Source organism: Gorilla gorilla, chromosome 12 (genome assembly GCF_029281585.2).
Source record: "Gorilla gorilla gorilla isolate KB3781 chromosome 12, NHGRI_mGorGor1-v2.1_pri, whole genome shotgun sequence".
Lineage (NCBI taxonomy): Eukaryota > Metazoa > Chordata > Mammalia > Primates > Hominidae > Gorilla > Gorilla gorilla.
In genome coordinates this window covers 89,958,591-89,977,878 of record NC_073236.2, presented here as the reverse complement: position 1 = coordinate 89,977,878, position 19,288 = coordinate 89,958,591, and the positions used below count along the sequence as shown (strand labels likewise).

General features: G+C 36.0%; 1 pseudogene; it reads left to right on the top strand.

The window, feature by feature from the left end:
* The first annotated feature begins 18,191 nt into the window (after positions 1-18,191).
* On the top strand, positions 18,192-18,973 carry LOC101124047 (large ribosomal subunit protein uL30-like; annotated as a pseudogene).
* The last annotated feature ends 315 nt before the right edge of the window (positions 18,974-19,288 follow it).

The window sequence follows — 19,288 nt, the reverse complement described above, 5'->3', positions numbered from 1 at the left end:
AACTGATAAAACCATGAAAATGAATGAGGTAGTACAGAAAGAGTGAGAGTAAACTAAGAAGACCTAGAAGAGAATTTTAATCAGTTACAGAGCCTATTATGTTCATGTTTCTAAACCACTCATTGAGACGCATTACTACCAAAAGCAGAGCTGACAGTTGTCTTTCACTAAAGATTTCTAAAATGTCTAAAATTTAAAAAGGCTAAATAAAATATGCATACTTCATGTAATGTGTCAATACCATTGAAACCTCTCTTTTGCTGCCTACCCAACACAATGAGAAAGGAATTTTTGCTTTATTGAATGTGGTTTTAAAAATTAGTTTAAAAGGTGCACAAGAGATGTTCTAACTAGACTGAGCAGGTTAAAACCAATCAAGAGAGCTAAAAGAAATCATGGAAAGTTTTGTACTTAGCATGCATAGCTGCAGAATCAGGTTGGCAGTATTTCCTCATAAACAACTGCTTTACCTCACTATTCTGGGCATTTTTATCTTACTCTCTGGAGGATTATCTTGTATGAATGTCAATCTGAAGATTTCACAGCTGCTGCAGAGAACCCTTTCTGAGTGTAATAATGCCAATACATGGTATTCTTATGAAGTCTCCTGCAATATCTACCTGACTGTGCCTTGTCAGAACAGCAGAAGGAAATGTGTTAGCTGTGCTGTTTTTCTGTTACCACAAAATCAAAATTAGTAGCTCATATAATAACACACAAAAAAAGTACTGTGGCTATGAATATGTGACTCTTGCTATATTCAGCTTGAATTTGACATCAGTCTCTTCTACTTAAAATGGCTTTTTGTCATCCTGGTGTCTATCTTCCAGATTTTTATTAAGTTTGAATGTCTGTGTTTTTTAATTAAAAACTTACCATATTTCAGAAATACCATTAGATTGTTTAGATTTTTCTACCATACTTTTTTCAGAACTAAATAATTCTAGTTATTTGTTTAATTCAAAAACTACCTCAATAAAAACAAGATTATATCAAATATTTTTTAAAATAGGGCCTAACATATGGTAAATATCAAATAAATAATTGTTCATAAAGCATCTGATGAGTTCACTACAAAAGTATAGTTTCCTCATTTCTCACGTATTATATTAGGAAAATTCCAACATACCCTGTGATGAAGTTATGTAAAAATAGACACTCTCATAAGCAGCTGGTGAAAATGATCCACGGTACAGCCCTTCTGGGTGAGAAATGGCAGGTTTCCTTCTCATCTAAGAAGGAAAAACTGACAGCCATTGGCAGGTTACATTGTAGCAGAAGAACATTCTCAGCAGGAAAGCCAGAGAAAGGGCTCTTACAACAGTCTATGTAGGCATAAGAAAGTGGAAATGTTGTTTTTAGTGATGATCTTTTTTTAAAAAAAGATAGAAGTTGAATTTTGGAATAAAGAGAATGTAGATCAAGGCATAAGAGAAGGAGAAATTTGATGTCTCAGATACCTGGGTATGAATGAGTTCTGCCATTTACTAGTTGCTTTTTTATGAACAAGTTAACGACTGTAAACCTCAGTTTGCTAGCTACTTCATTAAGCGAGGATGCTATGAACTATTTGACGATAGTTTTGTAAGACATCATGCCTAATGTAGAATGTAAATATGAGCAACTTTTCTTGCCTTTTGATGATTGTTTTCCAAATGAGACAAAGGAGGAAAGAGCCAAGGGGAGAAGAAGGAGAAGAAATTGACCCTAGAGATTCCAGCCCAAGACATAGAATTCCATTTACTGAAGCATGATGGGCACTTCTAGAAGCTTAATATGTGACATTCTTAGTACTTCTGTGAGACTCTGGCCCTTTCAAACCAAATCAAAGCATCCTTTCAGTATTCTTGAAAATACAATTATTCTTCCATTTAGAAAGCTACCATGTACCATGTCAGCACAAAATACACAGTCACAGCAAGATTTTCTCTGAGATTTCAGCATGGTGGAATGGCTTTTTATTTTTATACATAAAAGTAGGAAATGGTCTCTGTAAAAGTCACTGCTATAACTGACTGCACTACTGGAAGGCAAGCTACCTTTGAAATGGTTTTACTTGGACCAATTCCCAGTGATGTTCCTCAAAATGTACCATTGAGGAATCCACACCTAATAAGGCCTTACTATGATGAAAAAGAACACAGACAGCTGGAAATCACTTTATTCTGAGTCGCTTACCTCAGCTCAGAGCACAGTGCTTTTGAAACAAGGCACATGCTTCTAACCACAGACTGCCAAGGGATTTTTGATTCAGGTCAGTGCTTGCTTTCCCTTTCACCTTATTAAGGAAAAAAGAAACAGAATTGGAAGGTTTCCATTTGTTTGCCACTAGGTGATTGGGCATCTTGCTGAGGGAAAAAGACTTGTGACTCTGCAATAATTATTCATTTGCCCAGGTTGCTGTAATTCTATGGGCTATTTCAGTTTCCCATAAATGTTCTATTTCTGAATGACTTTTTCCTCTAGAATGTATATTATTATGGCCACCACTCTTACTCTTAAATATGCACAAGGTATCGCTGTAGATGTATGTTCTTCAGTGAAAGCTGAAAATGGTCTATCCCTTAAAGCCTTACTGTCTTTCTTTTCTTTCTTTCTTTTTCTCTTTCTTTCTTTTTCTTTCTTTCTCTCTCTCTCTTTCTTTCTCTCTCTCTCTCTCCCCCCTCCCTCCCTCCCTTCCTTCCTTCCTTTCTTTTCTAAGAGACAGACTCTTGCTATGTTGCCAAGGTTGGTCTCAAACACCTAGGATCCTCCCACCTCAGCCTTTAGAGTAGTGGGACTACAGGTGCACACCACAGTGTCTGGTTTCTTATTTATGTATATTACCACGCTGCATGACTGTGGTCTGTGTTCTAGACTTCTAATAAGTTATACAGTCCAGTTCCACATTTCTGAAACATGATGGGAGGACATCTGCATCAGAACCATCAGAGTGCTTCTAAAAATGGAAATTCATAGACCTCACCCTAGCAATTTGCATTATAACCCCATTTCCACAAGATGAAACCATGCATCCAATGCTTGAGGAGACTTCCTCTTTAAATTAGGTTAAATTCCTTCTGAGCAAAGTCAACAATCTGTCTAAGTGAACCTCCAGAGGGCCGGAAGGAATTACCAGGGGTAGTTAGAAATGCTCTCTCAGTAACTGCTGACATTAAATGTGTATGTACATGTAGGCTTATATATTATTTAGGCCAGTCTGATCACTAGAAACTTCCTTAACAGTGATCCAGAATGCTGCTTTGACTTAAGTGGAAAATCTCATGGATACAAAAGGAATAACATTCATGCCAAAGCCAATTTTCCTTTGGCTTTTAGCACTGATTGTGCTGATATGGTAAAAGGGACCAAGAATTCCACAAGAAGCAAATAAATCAGATTCTAATTATAACTCTTCTTGATAGACCGATTATACATAGATTTTCTTGGCCATTCATGTGTAACAGTCAGGAATGAGTAAATCTTCACTGCCTTGCTTACCCTTAATTCCTATTAAAGACTGACACTGGAGATTCTCTAGCAAATTAGGAGTTAAGCACTGCAGCTTTTTCATCTACTTTCTCAATCAGTAAGTGAGGTAGACTGCTTAGTAACGTAGGGGTGGTGGCTGCAATTTTAGGTTTCTCACAAATATTTCAGACCTGTGTTGCCTAAAATGGTAGACACTAAGCACATATGGCTATTTACATTTAAAGTAATTAAACTCAAATAAGATAAAAAGAATTCAATTCCTCAGTAGCACAGACATATTTTAAGTGCTCAGTGGCTACATGTAGATAGTGGCTACTGCATTGGATAGCACAGATAAAACATCTCCATCATTGCAGAAAGTTGTTTTAGACAGCTCTGTGCTCACACGATTCTGTAAATCAGTATGAGTCTTCTTCAGGAAAATAATTGGAAGGTACAATAGGGAAAGAATTTATTTACTGTTTGTTTAATGAATTAACTCTAACAGGATAAGACAGTGTGTCTTCAGCTAGTGTAGTAAGAGTTGGTCATCCCTAGAAGAGAGTAGGGCAGGAGAGGGTAGTACTTCATTTGGAAGAGCTTGGTATCAGGTATGTAAACAGAGCATCAAGAAGAATCACAAGGATCTCTTCTTATCCTTTTCTTTTGTGTAAAGACATCAGAGTACACAACTAAGAATAGGAGATAGATATTAAACATTTATGCAACTTTGGGTCTCAGAATATAAGACAGCAAAGATGGATTTTTCAATTTACAGTCACTTTTACTTCTCAATCTTTTCTTCTATTATTCCCCTGTGAAATTTCCACTCTCAGCTCTCCCAACTCACATCACTGTCTTCCTGTTTCTTAGCTTTTACTTGTGCTCTTTTCCTCTCTTAACATTCAATTTTTAACATTCACTGTCTCCTTCATTTCTTTCTTTAAAAGTTCAACCCATAAAAATCTATGCTTTTATATATTTATAAATTAATTAATTTACTTGTTCAATGAACATTTACTTAAAAACTACTAAGTTTCATGACCTTATAAAAGACAATCCTTTCTGTCAAGAAGCCCATACACTGTTTTCTACTAGTGTAGGGAACAGAGAAATAAACAGCCAATTTGAATACTCTATTGTGTTTTACAATATATGATTCAAAGACTATTATGAGTGAACAGAAGCTGGGGAAGCCAGAGCAGCTGCCCTGTCTAAATGATATTCCAGTCGAGCTTCAAAGGAAGGAATTAGAGGGAGAGAGATTGTCATGTACAAGTGCACCAAGGCATGCAGGAGCATGGCAACCTCGCTGGTGCCCAGGCAGAAGTGGGTGGTCATGAAGTTAGAACAATGAACAACCAGAACATAAAGGGCTAATGAGTCAAGCTAAAGAGTGTGAGTTCAAATGAGAACACACGGACACAGGGAGGGGAACATTACACACCAGGGCCTGTCAGGGGGTAGGGGGCAAGGGGAGGGAGAGCATTAGGACAAATACCTAATGCATGCGGGGCTTAAAATCTAGATGACGGATTGATAGATGCAGCAAAACACCATAGTACATGTATATCTAGGTAACAATTGCACATGTATCCCAGAACTTAGGGTGAAAAAAAAAGTGTGAGTTCGAAACTATGTTATATAATGTATCACACATACTGTAGTGCCATCTCAACTTAAAGTCATAAATTCAGAAAATCCTGAAATCTGGATGTTCTGCACTGAAAGTTTATCAGGAATCTATTTCCCATTATTTAAAATGTGAAAATCAATAAATTATTAGACATTAACCTCACACCTCACACCCCATTCCCAAAAACACATACATATTTTACATACCTATACATAAGCGACTTTTATGCCTGTATAAATAGCATTTTATGATTTAAGATGTTTTCAATTTTGTTTCCTAATTACCAAGCAACAAATAAGGTCTCAAACAAACAATACTTTTCAAAAAGTTTATGTGATTGTGACATTCTACTAGTCGTGTTGGAATGAAATTCAAGACCTTTTCCACAATTAGTTTTAGAAAAATGCTGTCTTGAGTTTTAGAAACAGAATGATAAATATTTTCTATATAAATACCAGCAGAAAACATTGTTTTAAAGATACACATGTTCTGTGAAGTCTAGATATTAAAATTCAAGAGAATTTCTTCCTGAAAAACACTGTCCCAGGAGATGTTCTATAGAGTGAAGCTGAATATACAAATGAATACATACTGTTTAAAGTAATGATGATGAAATTAACATCAGTGTAACCATCATCCAGCCCTCTTCCATTTCCCTCTTCCTCTTCACTCTGAAGTAACCACTGTGCTGATACTTTGCAGTTTAACTAAATACTTATGCATCCCTAAATAATATGTTGTTTACTTTTATACATTTTGAACATTATAGAAATGAAAGCCTACTGTACGAATTACTATGCAGCATTAGACTTTGATGTTGAGGTGTGCAGTTGGCATACATTAATTTTTCACGATTATGCAAAACTATGCATTATATGTATAATTCAAAAGGTATATTTTCTGTTTTTCTTTTGTTTCTGCTTTGTTTGTTCCTCCAAATTATGTTGCTATAAACACGATTATCCATTCTCCTGGTGCACGTATGTGAAATTTTATTTTGCAATTGTGACTTGAAGTAGAATGGTTAGACCATAACATATTTGCAGCACTGAATTTACTAGATCGTAATACGTATTTTGTGGGTGAATGCAGTAGTTAATGCTCTTAAAAGCCGTGTATATAAATTACTGTTACTTCATATACTCACTAACTTGGGTTTTTACCAATATTTTAATCTTTGTCAAATCTGTATTGCATACGGTATATGACTGAGATTTTTGTTTGCAATTCCATGACTATTAACGAGGTTGAATAACTTTTCATGTTTACTAACTATGACTCTTATGAGCTATTCTTCTACATGTTGTTTGCATATTTTTTCTATTTTTTGGTACAATTTTTAGGACTTTTTGTCAAATACATTTATTTTTTGAGGAATTCGAGGCTGTAAATTTCTAATTACTTTACTTATATTCCACAAATTTCAATATGTAGTATTTTTTAACATTTACTTCCATATATGTTATAACACCCATTACATTATCTTCTTTGACCTATGTGTTCTTTTAGGGGTGTGTGTGTGTGTGTGACTGTATTTGATTTTTTAATATTTTTACATGAATTGTCTGTATCTCTAAACAATACATTTTTCAATGTTGTACTTACTTTTGGTGAGGATTTTGATTATTTATAAAAGGCAATGTATTTTCAAAGCAGTCAACATGGATTTGAACGGCAGTTCCATCACCAGTGTGACTTTGGGAGAGCTATGTTATTTCTGACTTTCAGTTTATTCAGTTTAAACTGGAAATAATAGTAGTTTAGGCCTACCGCAGAGATACTGCAGGTTCATCCCCAGAGCATCAAAAGAAAGCAAATATTGCTAGAAAGTGACTCATACAAATTATTTGGTTTCCCAGTGCACATAAAAGTTATGTTTTCACAATTCTGTGGTCTGCTAAGTGTGCAGTGGCAGAATGTCTGAAAAAAAAACATACAATACACGTATCTTAATTTAAAAATACGTTATTGCTAAACAAATCCTAACAATCATTTGACCTTTCAGCAAGTTGTAATCATTTTTTCTGGTGGAGGTTCTTGCTTCAATGTTAATGACTGCTGACTAATCAGGGTGTTGGCTGCTGAAGGTGAAGGTGGCTGTGGCAATTTCTTAAAATAAGACAATAAAGTTTGCTGCATTGATCGAATCTTCCTTGCAGGAAAGATATTTTCTGTAGCATGCAATGCTGTTTGACAGCATTTTGTCCACAGCAGAACTTCTTTCAAAATTGGAGTCAATCTTCTCAAACCCTGCTGTTGCTTTATCAACTATGTTTATGTAATATTCTAAATCCATTTATGTCATTTCAACAATGTTTCTAGCATCTTCACCAGGAATAGATTCCATTTCAAGAAGCCACTTTCTTTGCACATCCATAAGAACCAACTCCTTATTTGTTCAAGTTTTGTCATGAGATTGCTGCAATTCAATCACATCCTTGGGCTCCTCTCCTAATTCTAGTTCTCTTGTTATCTCCACCACATCTGCAGTTATTTCCTCCACTGAAGTCTTCAAGCCCTCAAAGTCATCCATGAGGGTTGGAATCATCTTCTTCCAAACTCCTGTTAATGTTTATACTTTGACTTCCTCCCATGAATCACGAATGTTTTTAATGGCACCTAGAATGAAGAGTCCTTTCCAGAAGATTTTTGGTTTACTTTGCCCATATCCATAAGAACAATCATTATGTATAGCAGCTATAGCCTTATGAAATGTACATTTTAAAAATAATAAGACTTGAAAATCAAAATTACTCATTAATTCATGGGCTGCAGGATGGTTAGCAGACATGAAAACAACATTAATATCCTTGTACATCTCTATCAGAGTTCTTGGATGACTAGGTACATTGAGCAATAATATTTTAAAGGGTATTTTTTTTTTAGCAGTAGGTCTCAACAGTGGGCTTAAAATAGTCAATAAACCATGCTGTAAACAATACTGTCATCCAGGCTTTTATTGTTCCATGTATATAGCACAGGCAGAGTCTATATAGCATAATTCTTATGGACCCTAGAGTTATGGAATGGTAAATGAGCATTGGCTTCAACTTAAAATCACCAGTGGCATTAACCCCTAACGACAGAGTCACACTGTCTTTTGATCCTTTGAAGCCATGCATTGACATTTTCTCTCTAACTAGGAAATTCCCTGAAAGCATGTACATCCAACAGAGGCTGTTTGTCTACATTTAAAATCTATTGTTTAGTGCAGCCACTTTCATCAATTATTTTAAGTAGATCTTCTGGATTACTTGCTGCGGCTTCTGTATCTGCACTTGCTGCTTCACTTTGTATTTTTATGTTATGGAGATGGCTTCTTTCCTGAAACCTCATGAACCAACCTCTACTAGCTTCAAACTTTCCTTTTGCAACTCCCTTACCTCTCTCAGCCTTCAAAGAATGGAAGAGAGTTAGGATGTTGCTCTAACTTAGGCTTTGGCTTAAACCCTTTTATGCCTGAGTTTGTAATTTTTTTTGAATTTTTGCAATCAGACTTTGGTGATGACCTTGAGCAGTAGGATATAAATAATTCCCTCAGGCTTAGCATTCCAATAATGGAACACTAGGCATAAATGTCTTAAGGGAATACTGTGGCTGATTTGATCTTGTATCTAGACTGCTAAAACTTTCTCCCTATCAGCAATAAGGCTGTTTCAATTTCTTATCATTTGCTCATTGGAGTAGCACTTTTAATTTCCTTCAATAACTGTTCCTTTGCATTTACAACTTGGCTAACTGTTTGGCTCAAGAGGCCTAGATTGTGGCCTATCTAGGCTTTTGACATGCTTTCCTTAATAAGCTTAATCATGTATAGCTTTTGATTTAAAGTGAGAGATATGTGACTGTTCCTTTCAGTTGAACATTTAGAAACCAAGGTAAAGTTATTAATTGGCCTAATTTCAATATTTTTGTGTTTCAGGGAATAGGGAAGCTGAAGGAGATGGAGATGAGAACTGCCCATCACTGGAGCACTCAGAACACACACAACAGTTATTGATTAAGTTTGCCATCTTATAAGGGCACACTTTGTGGTGCTCCAAAACAATTATAAATGTAACGTCAGAGATCATTGATCATGGATCACTGTAACAGATACAACAAAAAAATTGAAATGTTGTGAGAGTTACCAAAATGTGACCCAGTCACAAAGTGAACACATGTTGTTGGAAAAATGGCACCAATAGACTTGGTCAATGCAGAATCGCCACAAACCTTCAATTTGTAAAGAACAGTATCTGCAAAGTTCAAGAAAATGGCTTATGCCTGTACCTATCTCTTAGACAGCCTGGGAGGAGTAAATGAGATATGGGTAAAGAAGGCCTTAGAACTGTGTCTGGACAGCACAAGCAATGGATGAAAGCTGGCTGTTGCGTTGTTGATGATGCTATGTGAGAAAAACCACCCTCGAGGCTTCTTATAGCCTTTTGTTTATAATGTTTTCTGATTAACAGAAGTTCTACATTTGAATATTGTTTAATTTATTGGTCTTTTCTTTCGGCATATGAACTTCTAAGTCCTGTTAAATTTCCTACTAAGACATCATTAAGGTATTTTCCTAATTGTTTTTTTCTAACAGGTTTCATATTGCCTTTCACATTTAAGTTTCATCGGAAATTCGTTTCATGTAGGATGTGGCAAAGGAATCCAGTGTCTTTCCTTTTCAATAGATAACCTGTTGTTTCAACATCACTTATTGAATTTGAATATTTCTCTCCTCTGAAAGGTGAGTTTGTCCCTTGTCATATATCAAATCTTAAGATATAAGATATAAATGTGTCTGTTTCTGGGTTCTCTATCCTGACCCATTGGGCTATTTATGGATCTCTGCCAATACCACTTTACAACTTGCTATTTTACTTTGTGTGTTTGTTTGTGTATTATACCAGAAAATAAACCTTAATAATTAGTTTACTCATCTTTTTTTATTCAATAGGGTCCTCACTAGTTTCAGTTATGTTTTAAATATTTAGCATCTTTAAGTACTATTTTATATAATATTCTCTTATTACAATATTATTTAGTATTGTAATAAAATGTATTTTATATGTTCTAGAATTCTTTCTCAAATTCTATGAGATTTTGATACAAATTGTGTTGAATTAATGTTTGAAGTTTATTTTCTTTTAAATCTTTAAACAACTGCACCTCCGCTTAAGTCATCTTTACTCTTTTGTTTTTAGTCTTTTGATTAAATTTTATTATTTTCTCCACAGAGATTATAATTATATTTTGTAGTATATTTTCTTAGGAACAAAATAAATATTATTATTGTAAATGATATTAACATCAAATTATATTTCAAATGCTTTCTTACTCATAAACAGAAATGCAATTAAGTTTTGATTATGCATCTCATGTCCAGCAACATTGTTACATCTTTTATTATGTTAACTCCCTTGTGGAGTTTCTGAGATGTTCTATGTGGACTATTACTAAATAAGTTTCTTTCCAGCCTTTATGTATTATTCATTTATTTATTATTACTATTATTATTATTATTATTATTATTTTGAGATGGAGTTTTGCTCTTGTTGCCCAGAGACTGGGGTCCAATGGTGCGATTTCAGCTCACTGCAACCTTTGTCTCCCAGGTTCAAGCGATTCTCCTGCCTCAGCCTCCTGAGTAGCTGAGATTACAGGCGCATGCCTCCACACCTGGCTCATTTTTGTATCTTTAGTGGAGACGGGGTTTCACCATGTTGGCCAGGCTGGTCTCAAACTCCTGACCTTAGGTGATCCACCCGCCTTGGCCTCCCAAAGTTCTGGGATTACAGGCGTGAGCCACTGCGCCTGGCCTATTTATTTATTTTTATTGCCTTTTTATCTTTATTTTTCTGAGTACAACTTTTAGTACACTATTAGACATGGGGACAGTAAGCATTTTTATTACACCTAATATTTAAAAATGTTTCTTATGTATTTCTTATGTATTTTTAAAATTGTTTACCATGAAAATAATTCTTACTCTACATATGTTGAAATTACTTCTTATCAAGATAACAATTTTTATTCATAAAAGGATTTAACTTTTAACTGATTATATTTCTCTGTGCATTCAGAAAATTAATTTTTCTCTTTAATATATCCACACATTCATATAATCAATAGATTTTCTAATATTAAACTAAACAAATTCCTGGAATAAGCATATCTTGTTATATTATGATTTTCCTGCATGGTCTGAATTTCATATAACTTTTTTAAGGACTTTTTTGCATTCTCATTCTCTCCTTATCAAGGTTTTCACTTAAACTAGCACAAAGCTATTCATAATGTCCTCTTAATATATTGTTTTTCCAAAAATCTCTTTAGCATATGTAGTTCTGTTACCATTTTTACTTTAATATTCTTTGGTTTTTGTCCCCTCTCCCTCTTTTCTTATTTTCCCTATATATATTTTTAATTAATTTTAATAGCCCTATCAAAGAACCAACTTTTGGTTGAAGTTACGCTCTGTATTATAATTTTGCTTTTTGTCTTAATTATGTCTGCTCTTTATTTTTATTTTTACTTATGCTATGGGGTGATTTTTTTTTCTTTATCTAACTTCTTAAGATGAATGCTAAGTTGACTCAAAAGTTACTTAGAAATACATATATTTTAATTTCCAAGTGATTGAATTCATTTTATTCAATGATTTATTTTTTGAATAGTTTTTGTTTAATTTTATGACTGTTTAATAGTCAATAGGAATTTTAAGTCTTTCATCTATGGATATGACATAGTTCTCCATTTATTTATATATTCTTTGATCTTTTAGCAATATTTTGTCATTGTTCTGTATACAAGTCTTGCACGTTTTTATTTTATTTCTAAAATATTTTGTATATTTTTGTTCCTTGGGATTTTTTTACAAAACAATCATTTTGTCTGTGAAGCAATATAATGTATTTTTCATTTTTTTCAATTTGTATACATTTTATTTCTTATTCTTGACTTACTACATTGGCTCAGATTTCCAATAAAATATTGAATGGGATTAGTAAGAATGAACAACCTTACCTTGTTCTGAATTTTAGCATGACATTAGCTGTAAGTTTTTAATAGGTTTCCTTTACTGATTCTACTTCTAGTTTCCTGAGTTTTATCATGGATGCATATTGACTTTCTTCAAATGCTTTTTCTGAATCTATTGAAATGACCATAGATTTTTTTTCTTTAGTCTCTTACTATGGTGAATTACAAATGATTAATTTTTGAATGTTGAACCACTATGGCATTTCTGGGAAGAAAACACTTGGTGAGGATGCATTAGCCCTTTCTTATAATGCTAGATTTTATTTGTTGAAGTTTTAAGAAATTTTTCATCTGTGTTAATGAGGCATGTTGGTCTTTTTAATGATGTATTTATGTATTTGTCTAGTTTTTATATCAGTCACTGCTGTCTCCTGTAGTAAAATCAGAAGTTATTTCTTTTCTTTTTAATTACTTTTTTTTTTTTTTTAATGGAGTCTCCTCCTGTCATCCAGGCTGGAATACGGTGGTGCAATTTCAGCTCACTTCAACCTCTGCCTCTGGGGTCAAGTGATTTTCCTGCCTCCTGAGTAGCTGGGACTACAGGCATGCACAACCACACCTGGCTAATTTTTGCATTTTTAGTAGAGAAGGTGTTTCTCCATGTTGGCCAGGCTGGTCTCGAACCCCTGACCTCAGGTGATCCACCCACCTCAGCCTCCCAAAGTGCTGAGATTACAGGCGTGAGCCACTGCACCCGGGCTTTTTTCTTTTTTTTTCTTTCTTAATGGTAGTTTGTGTAGAACTGGTATCATTTTTCTATAAATGTTCAGTAGAATTTACCAGCGAAGCCATCTAGGAGTAGGGTTTTCTTTGTGGGAAGGTTTTAACTACAAAGTAAATTGCTTTAATAGATATAGAGCTATTCATTTATCTATTCTGATTGAGTTAACTTTCATTTTGCTGAGAATTTATATATTTAATCTAAATAGACAAAATTATTGATACAAATTTGTTCACTGTAGTCCCTCTTTATCTATTTAATGCCTATAAGAGCTGCAGTTGTCACTCTTCTTTCATTCTTGATATTGGTATATATGAATTGTTTATATTTTCCCAGATCAGTTTGATTAAAGTTTTAGCAGTTCTATTGTTGTTTCAAAGAACCAGGTTCTGGTATCTGTGGTAGGCTGAATTATAGCCTCTCCAAGATATTCACATCCTAATCCCTGGAATTTGTGAATATGTTATTTTACTTTACATGGCAAAGAGGAATTTGTGATGTGATCAAGTTAAGGAATTGAGATGACAGGATTATCCTGAGTTATTTGGGCAGGTTCAATGTAAGCACAGGGTCCTTACAAGAAAGAGGCAGGAGGGTAAGAATCAAGGAAGGAGATGGGATGAAAGAAGCAGAGATTAGAGAGTAGAGAAGATGCTATGCTACTAGGTTTGAATGTAGAAATTAGGAGTCATTGGCCAAGGAATGTAGGCCACTACAAGAAGATGGAAAAGGCCATGATTCTCCCTTAGAGCCTCAAGAAAGAATGCAGCTCTGTTAACACCTCAGTTTTCAGACTAGAAGGAATTCAGAGCTCCAAAATTGTAAGATAATAAATTTCTGTTGCTTTAAACTACTAACGTTGTGGTAATTTGTTACAGCAGTAATAGGAAATTAATACAATAGATTTATTTTTTTCTATATTTTTGCGTGTTTTCTAGTTCATCGACTTCTATTATTTAAAATTTTTCCCTCAAGCCTGTAATCCCAGCACTTTGGGAGGCCGAGGCTAGCAGTCAGGAGTTCGAGAATAGCCTGGCTAACATGGTGAAACTTCATCTCTACTAATAATATTAAAAAAATTAGCTGGGCATGGCGGTGGGTGCCTGTAATTCCAGCTACTCAGGAGGCTGAGGCAGGAGAATCACCTGAACCCAGGAGGCAGAGGTTGCAGTGAGCCAAGATTCTGCCACTGCACTCCAGCCTGGGCGACTAGAGTGAAACTCAGTCTCAAAATAAATAAATGAATAAATTAATTAATTAAAATTTTTCCTTCTTATGTTTAGTATAAGTTTAATTTTCTCTCTTTTTTTCTAGTTTTTTTTTCTTTTAGAATAGAAGCAGTGAGTTCCATAATTTTCTCTCAGCACTACATGACTCACATCACATAAATTTTGATATGTTAGTTTCATTTTTATTCTATTCAAAACAATTTCTAACTTTTCACTCTTTCATTCAAGGGTCATTTAGATTGTGATTTTTAATTTCCAAATAAATTTTTCAGTTGTCCTAATGGGATTTCTATTTTAATTTTATTGTTTAAGAGAAGGTATATTACATGATTTTAACATTTTTAAATATATTTAAAACTGTAACCACCCAGTGAGTTCTCCTAGCCCACTGCCAAGATAGAGCCGATTTATCAAGACAGGGGAATTGCAATAGAGAAAGAGTTTAATTCATGCAAAGCTGGCTGAACAGGAAACCAGAGTTTTATTATTAAAATCAGCCTGGAGTTTCTTTTTTTTTTTTTTTTAAGTGTAGACTTTTTATTACCTTTCTTTTTTTTAATTTTATTATTATTATACTTTAAGTTTTAGGGTACATGTGCACAATGTGCAGGTTAGTTACATATGTATACATGTGCCATGCTGGTGTGCTGCACCCATTAAGTCGTCATTTAGCATTAGGTATATCTCCTAAAGCTATCCCCTCGCCCCTTCCCCCACCCCACAACAGGCCCCAGAGTATGATGTTCCCCTTCCTGTGTCCATGTGTTCTCATTGTTCAATTCCCACCTATGAGTGAGAATATGTGGTGTTTGGTTTTTTGTTCTTGTGATAGTTTACTGAGAATGATGATTTCCAATTTCATCCATGTCCCTAAAAAGGACATGAACTCATCATTTTTTATGGCTGCATAGTATTCCATGGTGTATATCTGTCACATTTTCTTAATCCAGTCTATCATTGTTGGACATTTGGGTTGGTTCCAAGTCTTTGCTATTGTGAATAGTGCCGCAATAAACATACATGTGCATGTGTCTTCATAGCAGCATGATTTATAGTCCTTTGGGTATATACCCAGTAATGGGATGGCTGGATCAAATGGTATTTCTAGTTCTAGATCCCTGAGGAATCACCACACTGACTTCCACAAGGGTTGAACTAGCTTACAGTCCCACCAACAGTGTAAAAGTGTTCCTATTTCTCCACATCCTCTCCAGCACCTGTTGTTTCCTGACTTTTTAATGATCGCCATTCTAACTGGTGTGAGATGTTATCTCATTGTGGTTTTGATTTGCATTTCTCTGATGGCCAGTGATGGTGAGCATTTTTTCATGTGTTTTTTGGCTGCATAAAGGTCTTCTTTTGAGAAGTGTCTGTTCATATCCTTCACCCCATAAAATACCTAGGAATACAACTTACAAGGGATATGAAGGACCTCTTCAAGGAGAACTACAAACCACTGCTCAATGAAATAAAAGAGGATACAAACAAATGGAAGAACATTCCATGCTCATGGGTAGGAAGAATCAATATCATGAAAATGGCCATACTGCCCAAGGTAATTTATAGATTCAGTGCCATCCCCATCAAGCTACCAATGACTTTCTTCACAGAACTGGAAAAAACTACTTTAAAGTTCATATGGAACCAAAAAACAGCCCACATCACCAAGTCAATCCTAAGCCAAAAGAACAAAGCTGGAGGCATCACGCTACCTGACTTCAAACTATACTACAAGGCTATAGTAACCAAAACAGCATGGTACTGGTACCAAAACAGAGATATAGATCAATGGAACAGAACAGAGCCCTCAGAAATAACACCGCATATCTACAACCATCTGATCTTTGACAAACCTGAGAAAAACAAGCAATGGGGAAAGGATTCCCTATTTAATAAATGGTGCTGGGAAAACTGGCTAGACATATGTAGAAAGCTGAAACTGGATCCCTTCCTTACACCTTATACAAAAATTAATTCAAGATGGATTAAAGACTTAAACGTTAGACCTAAAACCATAAAAACCCTAGAAGAAAACCTAGGCATTACCATTCAGGACATAGGCATGGGCAAGGACTTCATGTCTAAAACACCAAAAGCAATGGCAACAAAAGCCAAAATTGACAAATGGGATCTAATTAAACTAAAGAGCTTCTGCACAGCAAAAGAAACTACCATCAGAGTGAACAGGCAACCTACAGAATGGGAGAAAATTTTCGCAACATACTCATCTGACGAAGGGCTAATATCCAGAATCTACAATGAACTCAAACAAATGTACAGCCTGGAGTTTCTTAAGGATAATTTGGTGGGTAGGGGGCCAGAGAGTTGGGAGTGCTGATTGGTTTGGTCAGAGATTAAATCACAGGAGGTCAAACAGGGTTCATCTCACTGTCTTTTGTTCCTGGGTGGGATTGCAGAGCTGGCTGAGCCAGATTACTTGTCTGGGTAGTGCCAGCTGGTACATCAGAACACAGGGTCTAACAGTCCCAGGAGCCCCAAGTTATCTTGGGAGGTCAAGAGGAGAGGAATTTACCAAACTCATATGTATTTGAGGGTACAAACCCATGGCTGGACTCAGCTTTAAAAAAGTCTTATCTGAGATTCCTTATGGAAAAGAGTTTCATCAAAGCAAATTTTAAAAGCCTATGTAAGAAATAATTATTCTTCTTGTACTTTATGCAGATAATCAGGCCAAGTATAATAAGACTAAAGTTTATTTTGCAAACAAATCAATCCTATCATGATTTGTTTTTAATAAAAATGGTGACTGGAGACAGAAAAATTATGCTTAAAAAAAAAATCTATCGTACACCTGTTGTTAGCTGTCCTTGGATTTTTTGTGCAGTTTGGACTAAATCCTAAATTCTTTGTGGGCTACAAGTCCCCAAACTAATGCTTTCAAATCTTTACTTTTAAAACTGGGAATTGCACTCCTTACCCTAGTACTCATTATTTACCTTATAGTACACTGTTCCCTTAAATACGGTACTATAACTTTAGATGGTAATACTAACGCCTTTGCCATGCAAGCCTTGGAACCCCAGCCAGGCCTGCATGAGTACGTTGGCAGTTGCAAAACGGTTCCATTCCTCTCATCTTAGGATCAACACCTGCCCCCACTATACCCTTGATCGGCAGTAAAAAGTTAGAGCTGTCTTTGCCCTTTCTCCATCTTCATTAGCCAACACCTTAAGTTTAAGGTGTTACAAAACCCAAAGGGAGGAATTGAAACCACCGTTGCAAAATTGTAACTGAGACAGTCAAAGAGATCTGACCTAACCAACTCCATCTTACTTCTAACCTCCTCTTCCAGGTGTCTTTGTTCACTCCTGAACGCAGGCTGAACTAACTTTGGGAGGAATTTAGTTTATCGTTTAAAACAAAGATGAAAACAGCCCTTTCCTGAAACAAACTCACTTCTTGCCTGGGTACTAGACTGTCTTTGTAGGACTCAAAAATTACCCACAAGAGGCCGGGCACGGTGGCTCACACCTGTAATCCCAGCACTTTGGGAGGCCGAGGCAGGTGGATCACCTGAGGTCAGGTGTTCAAGACAAGCCCGACCAACATGGAGAAACCCCATCTCTGCTAAAAATACAAAATTAGCCGGGCGTGGTGGCGCATGCCTGTAGTCCCAGCTACTCAGGGGGCTGAGGTAGGAGAGTCACTTGAACCCAGGAGGCAGAGGTTGCAGTGAGCCAAGATCACACCATTGTACTCCAGCCTGGGCAACAAGAGCAAAACTCCGTCTCAAAAAAAAAAAAAAAAAAAAACAACTTAGCCACAAGATTAGAAATTATGGTTTAGGAGTCATGCAGCTGGAGGATACAAGGCTCTGACCCTCCCCAAATTGCTCCTGGGCATAAAATCACTATTGCAAAACTTCAGACCAGTGCTTGAGATATTTTGCAGACCCTGCATTTAATGGATCAGCTGGCACCACCCAGATCAATAAACTGGTTCATGTGATCTTGTGGCCCCCACCCAGGAATTGACTCAGAGCAAGAAGACAACTTCGACTCACCGTGGTTTCAACTCGGACCTGACTAATCAGCACTCCTAGCTCACTGACCTCCATCCACCCACCAAGTTGTCCTTAAAAACTTTGATATCCACTCTTTTTCTGGCTGGAACAATGGAGGGTGTAGAAGAGAAGAAGAAGAAGGTTCCTGCTGTGCCAGAAACCCTTAAGAAAAAGTGTAGGAATTTCACAGAACTGAAGATCAAGCACCTGAGAAAGAAGTTTGTCCAAAAGATGTTTCGAAAGGCAAGGAGGAAGCTTGTCTATGGAAAAGCGAAGCACTTTCACGAGGAATATAGGCAGATGTACAGAACTGAAATTCGAATGGCGAGGATGGCAAGAAAAGCTGGCAACTTCTGTGTAACTTCAGAACCCAAATTGGCGTTTGTCATCAGGACCAGAGGTATCAATGGTGTGAGCCCAAATGTCCGAAAGGTGTTGCAGCTTCTACGCCTTTATCAAATCTTCAATGGAATCTTTGTGAAACTCAGAAAGGCTTCAATTAACATGCTGAGGATTGTAGACCCATACATTGCATGGGGGTACTCAAATCTGAAGTCAGTAAATGAACTAATCTACAAGCGTGGTTATGGCAAAATCAATAAGAAGCGAAATGCTTTGACAGATAACGCTTTGATTGCTCGATCTCTTGATAAATATGACATCATCTGCATGGAGATCTGATTCATGAGATCTATACTGTTGGAAAACACTTCAAAGAAAATAACTTCCTGTGGCCATTCAAATTATCTTCTCCATGAGATGGAATGAAGGCCACCCATTTTGCAGAAGGTGGAGATGCTGGCAACAGAGAGGACCAGATCAACAGGCTTATTAGAAGAATGAACTAAGGTGTCTACCACGATTATTTTTCTAAGCTGGTTGGTTAATAAGCAGTACCTGCTCTCAAATTGAAACAAACAAGCAAACAAAAACTCTGATTTCCAAATGTTTGGGGAGACTGACTTGAGTAATAATAAAGCTATGGTCTCCCACAAAACAAACAAACAAACAAAAACAAGGGTCTGAAAAATATCTTGAACATCAATTTTAGGTTTTAAAATAGTGATGTTATCCCTAGGAGCAATCGGGCAAGGAGATTAGGAATCTTGTGGCCTCTGGCTGAATGACTCCTAAACCATAATTTCTAATCTTGTGGCAAATTTGTTAGTTTTAAAAGGCAGTCTCTTCCACAGGCAAGAGAGAGGTTC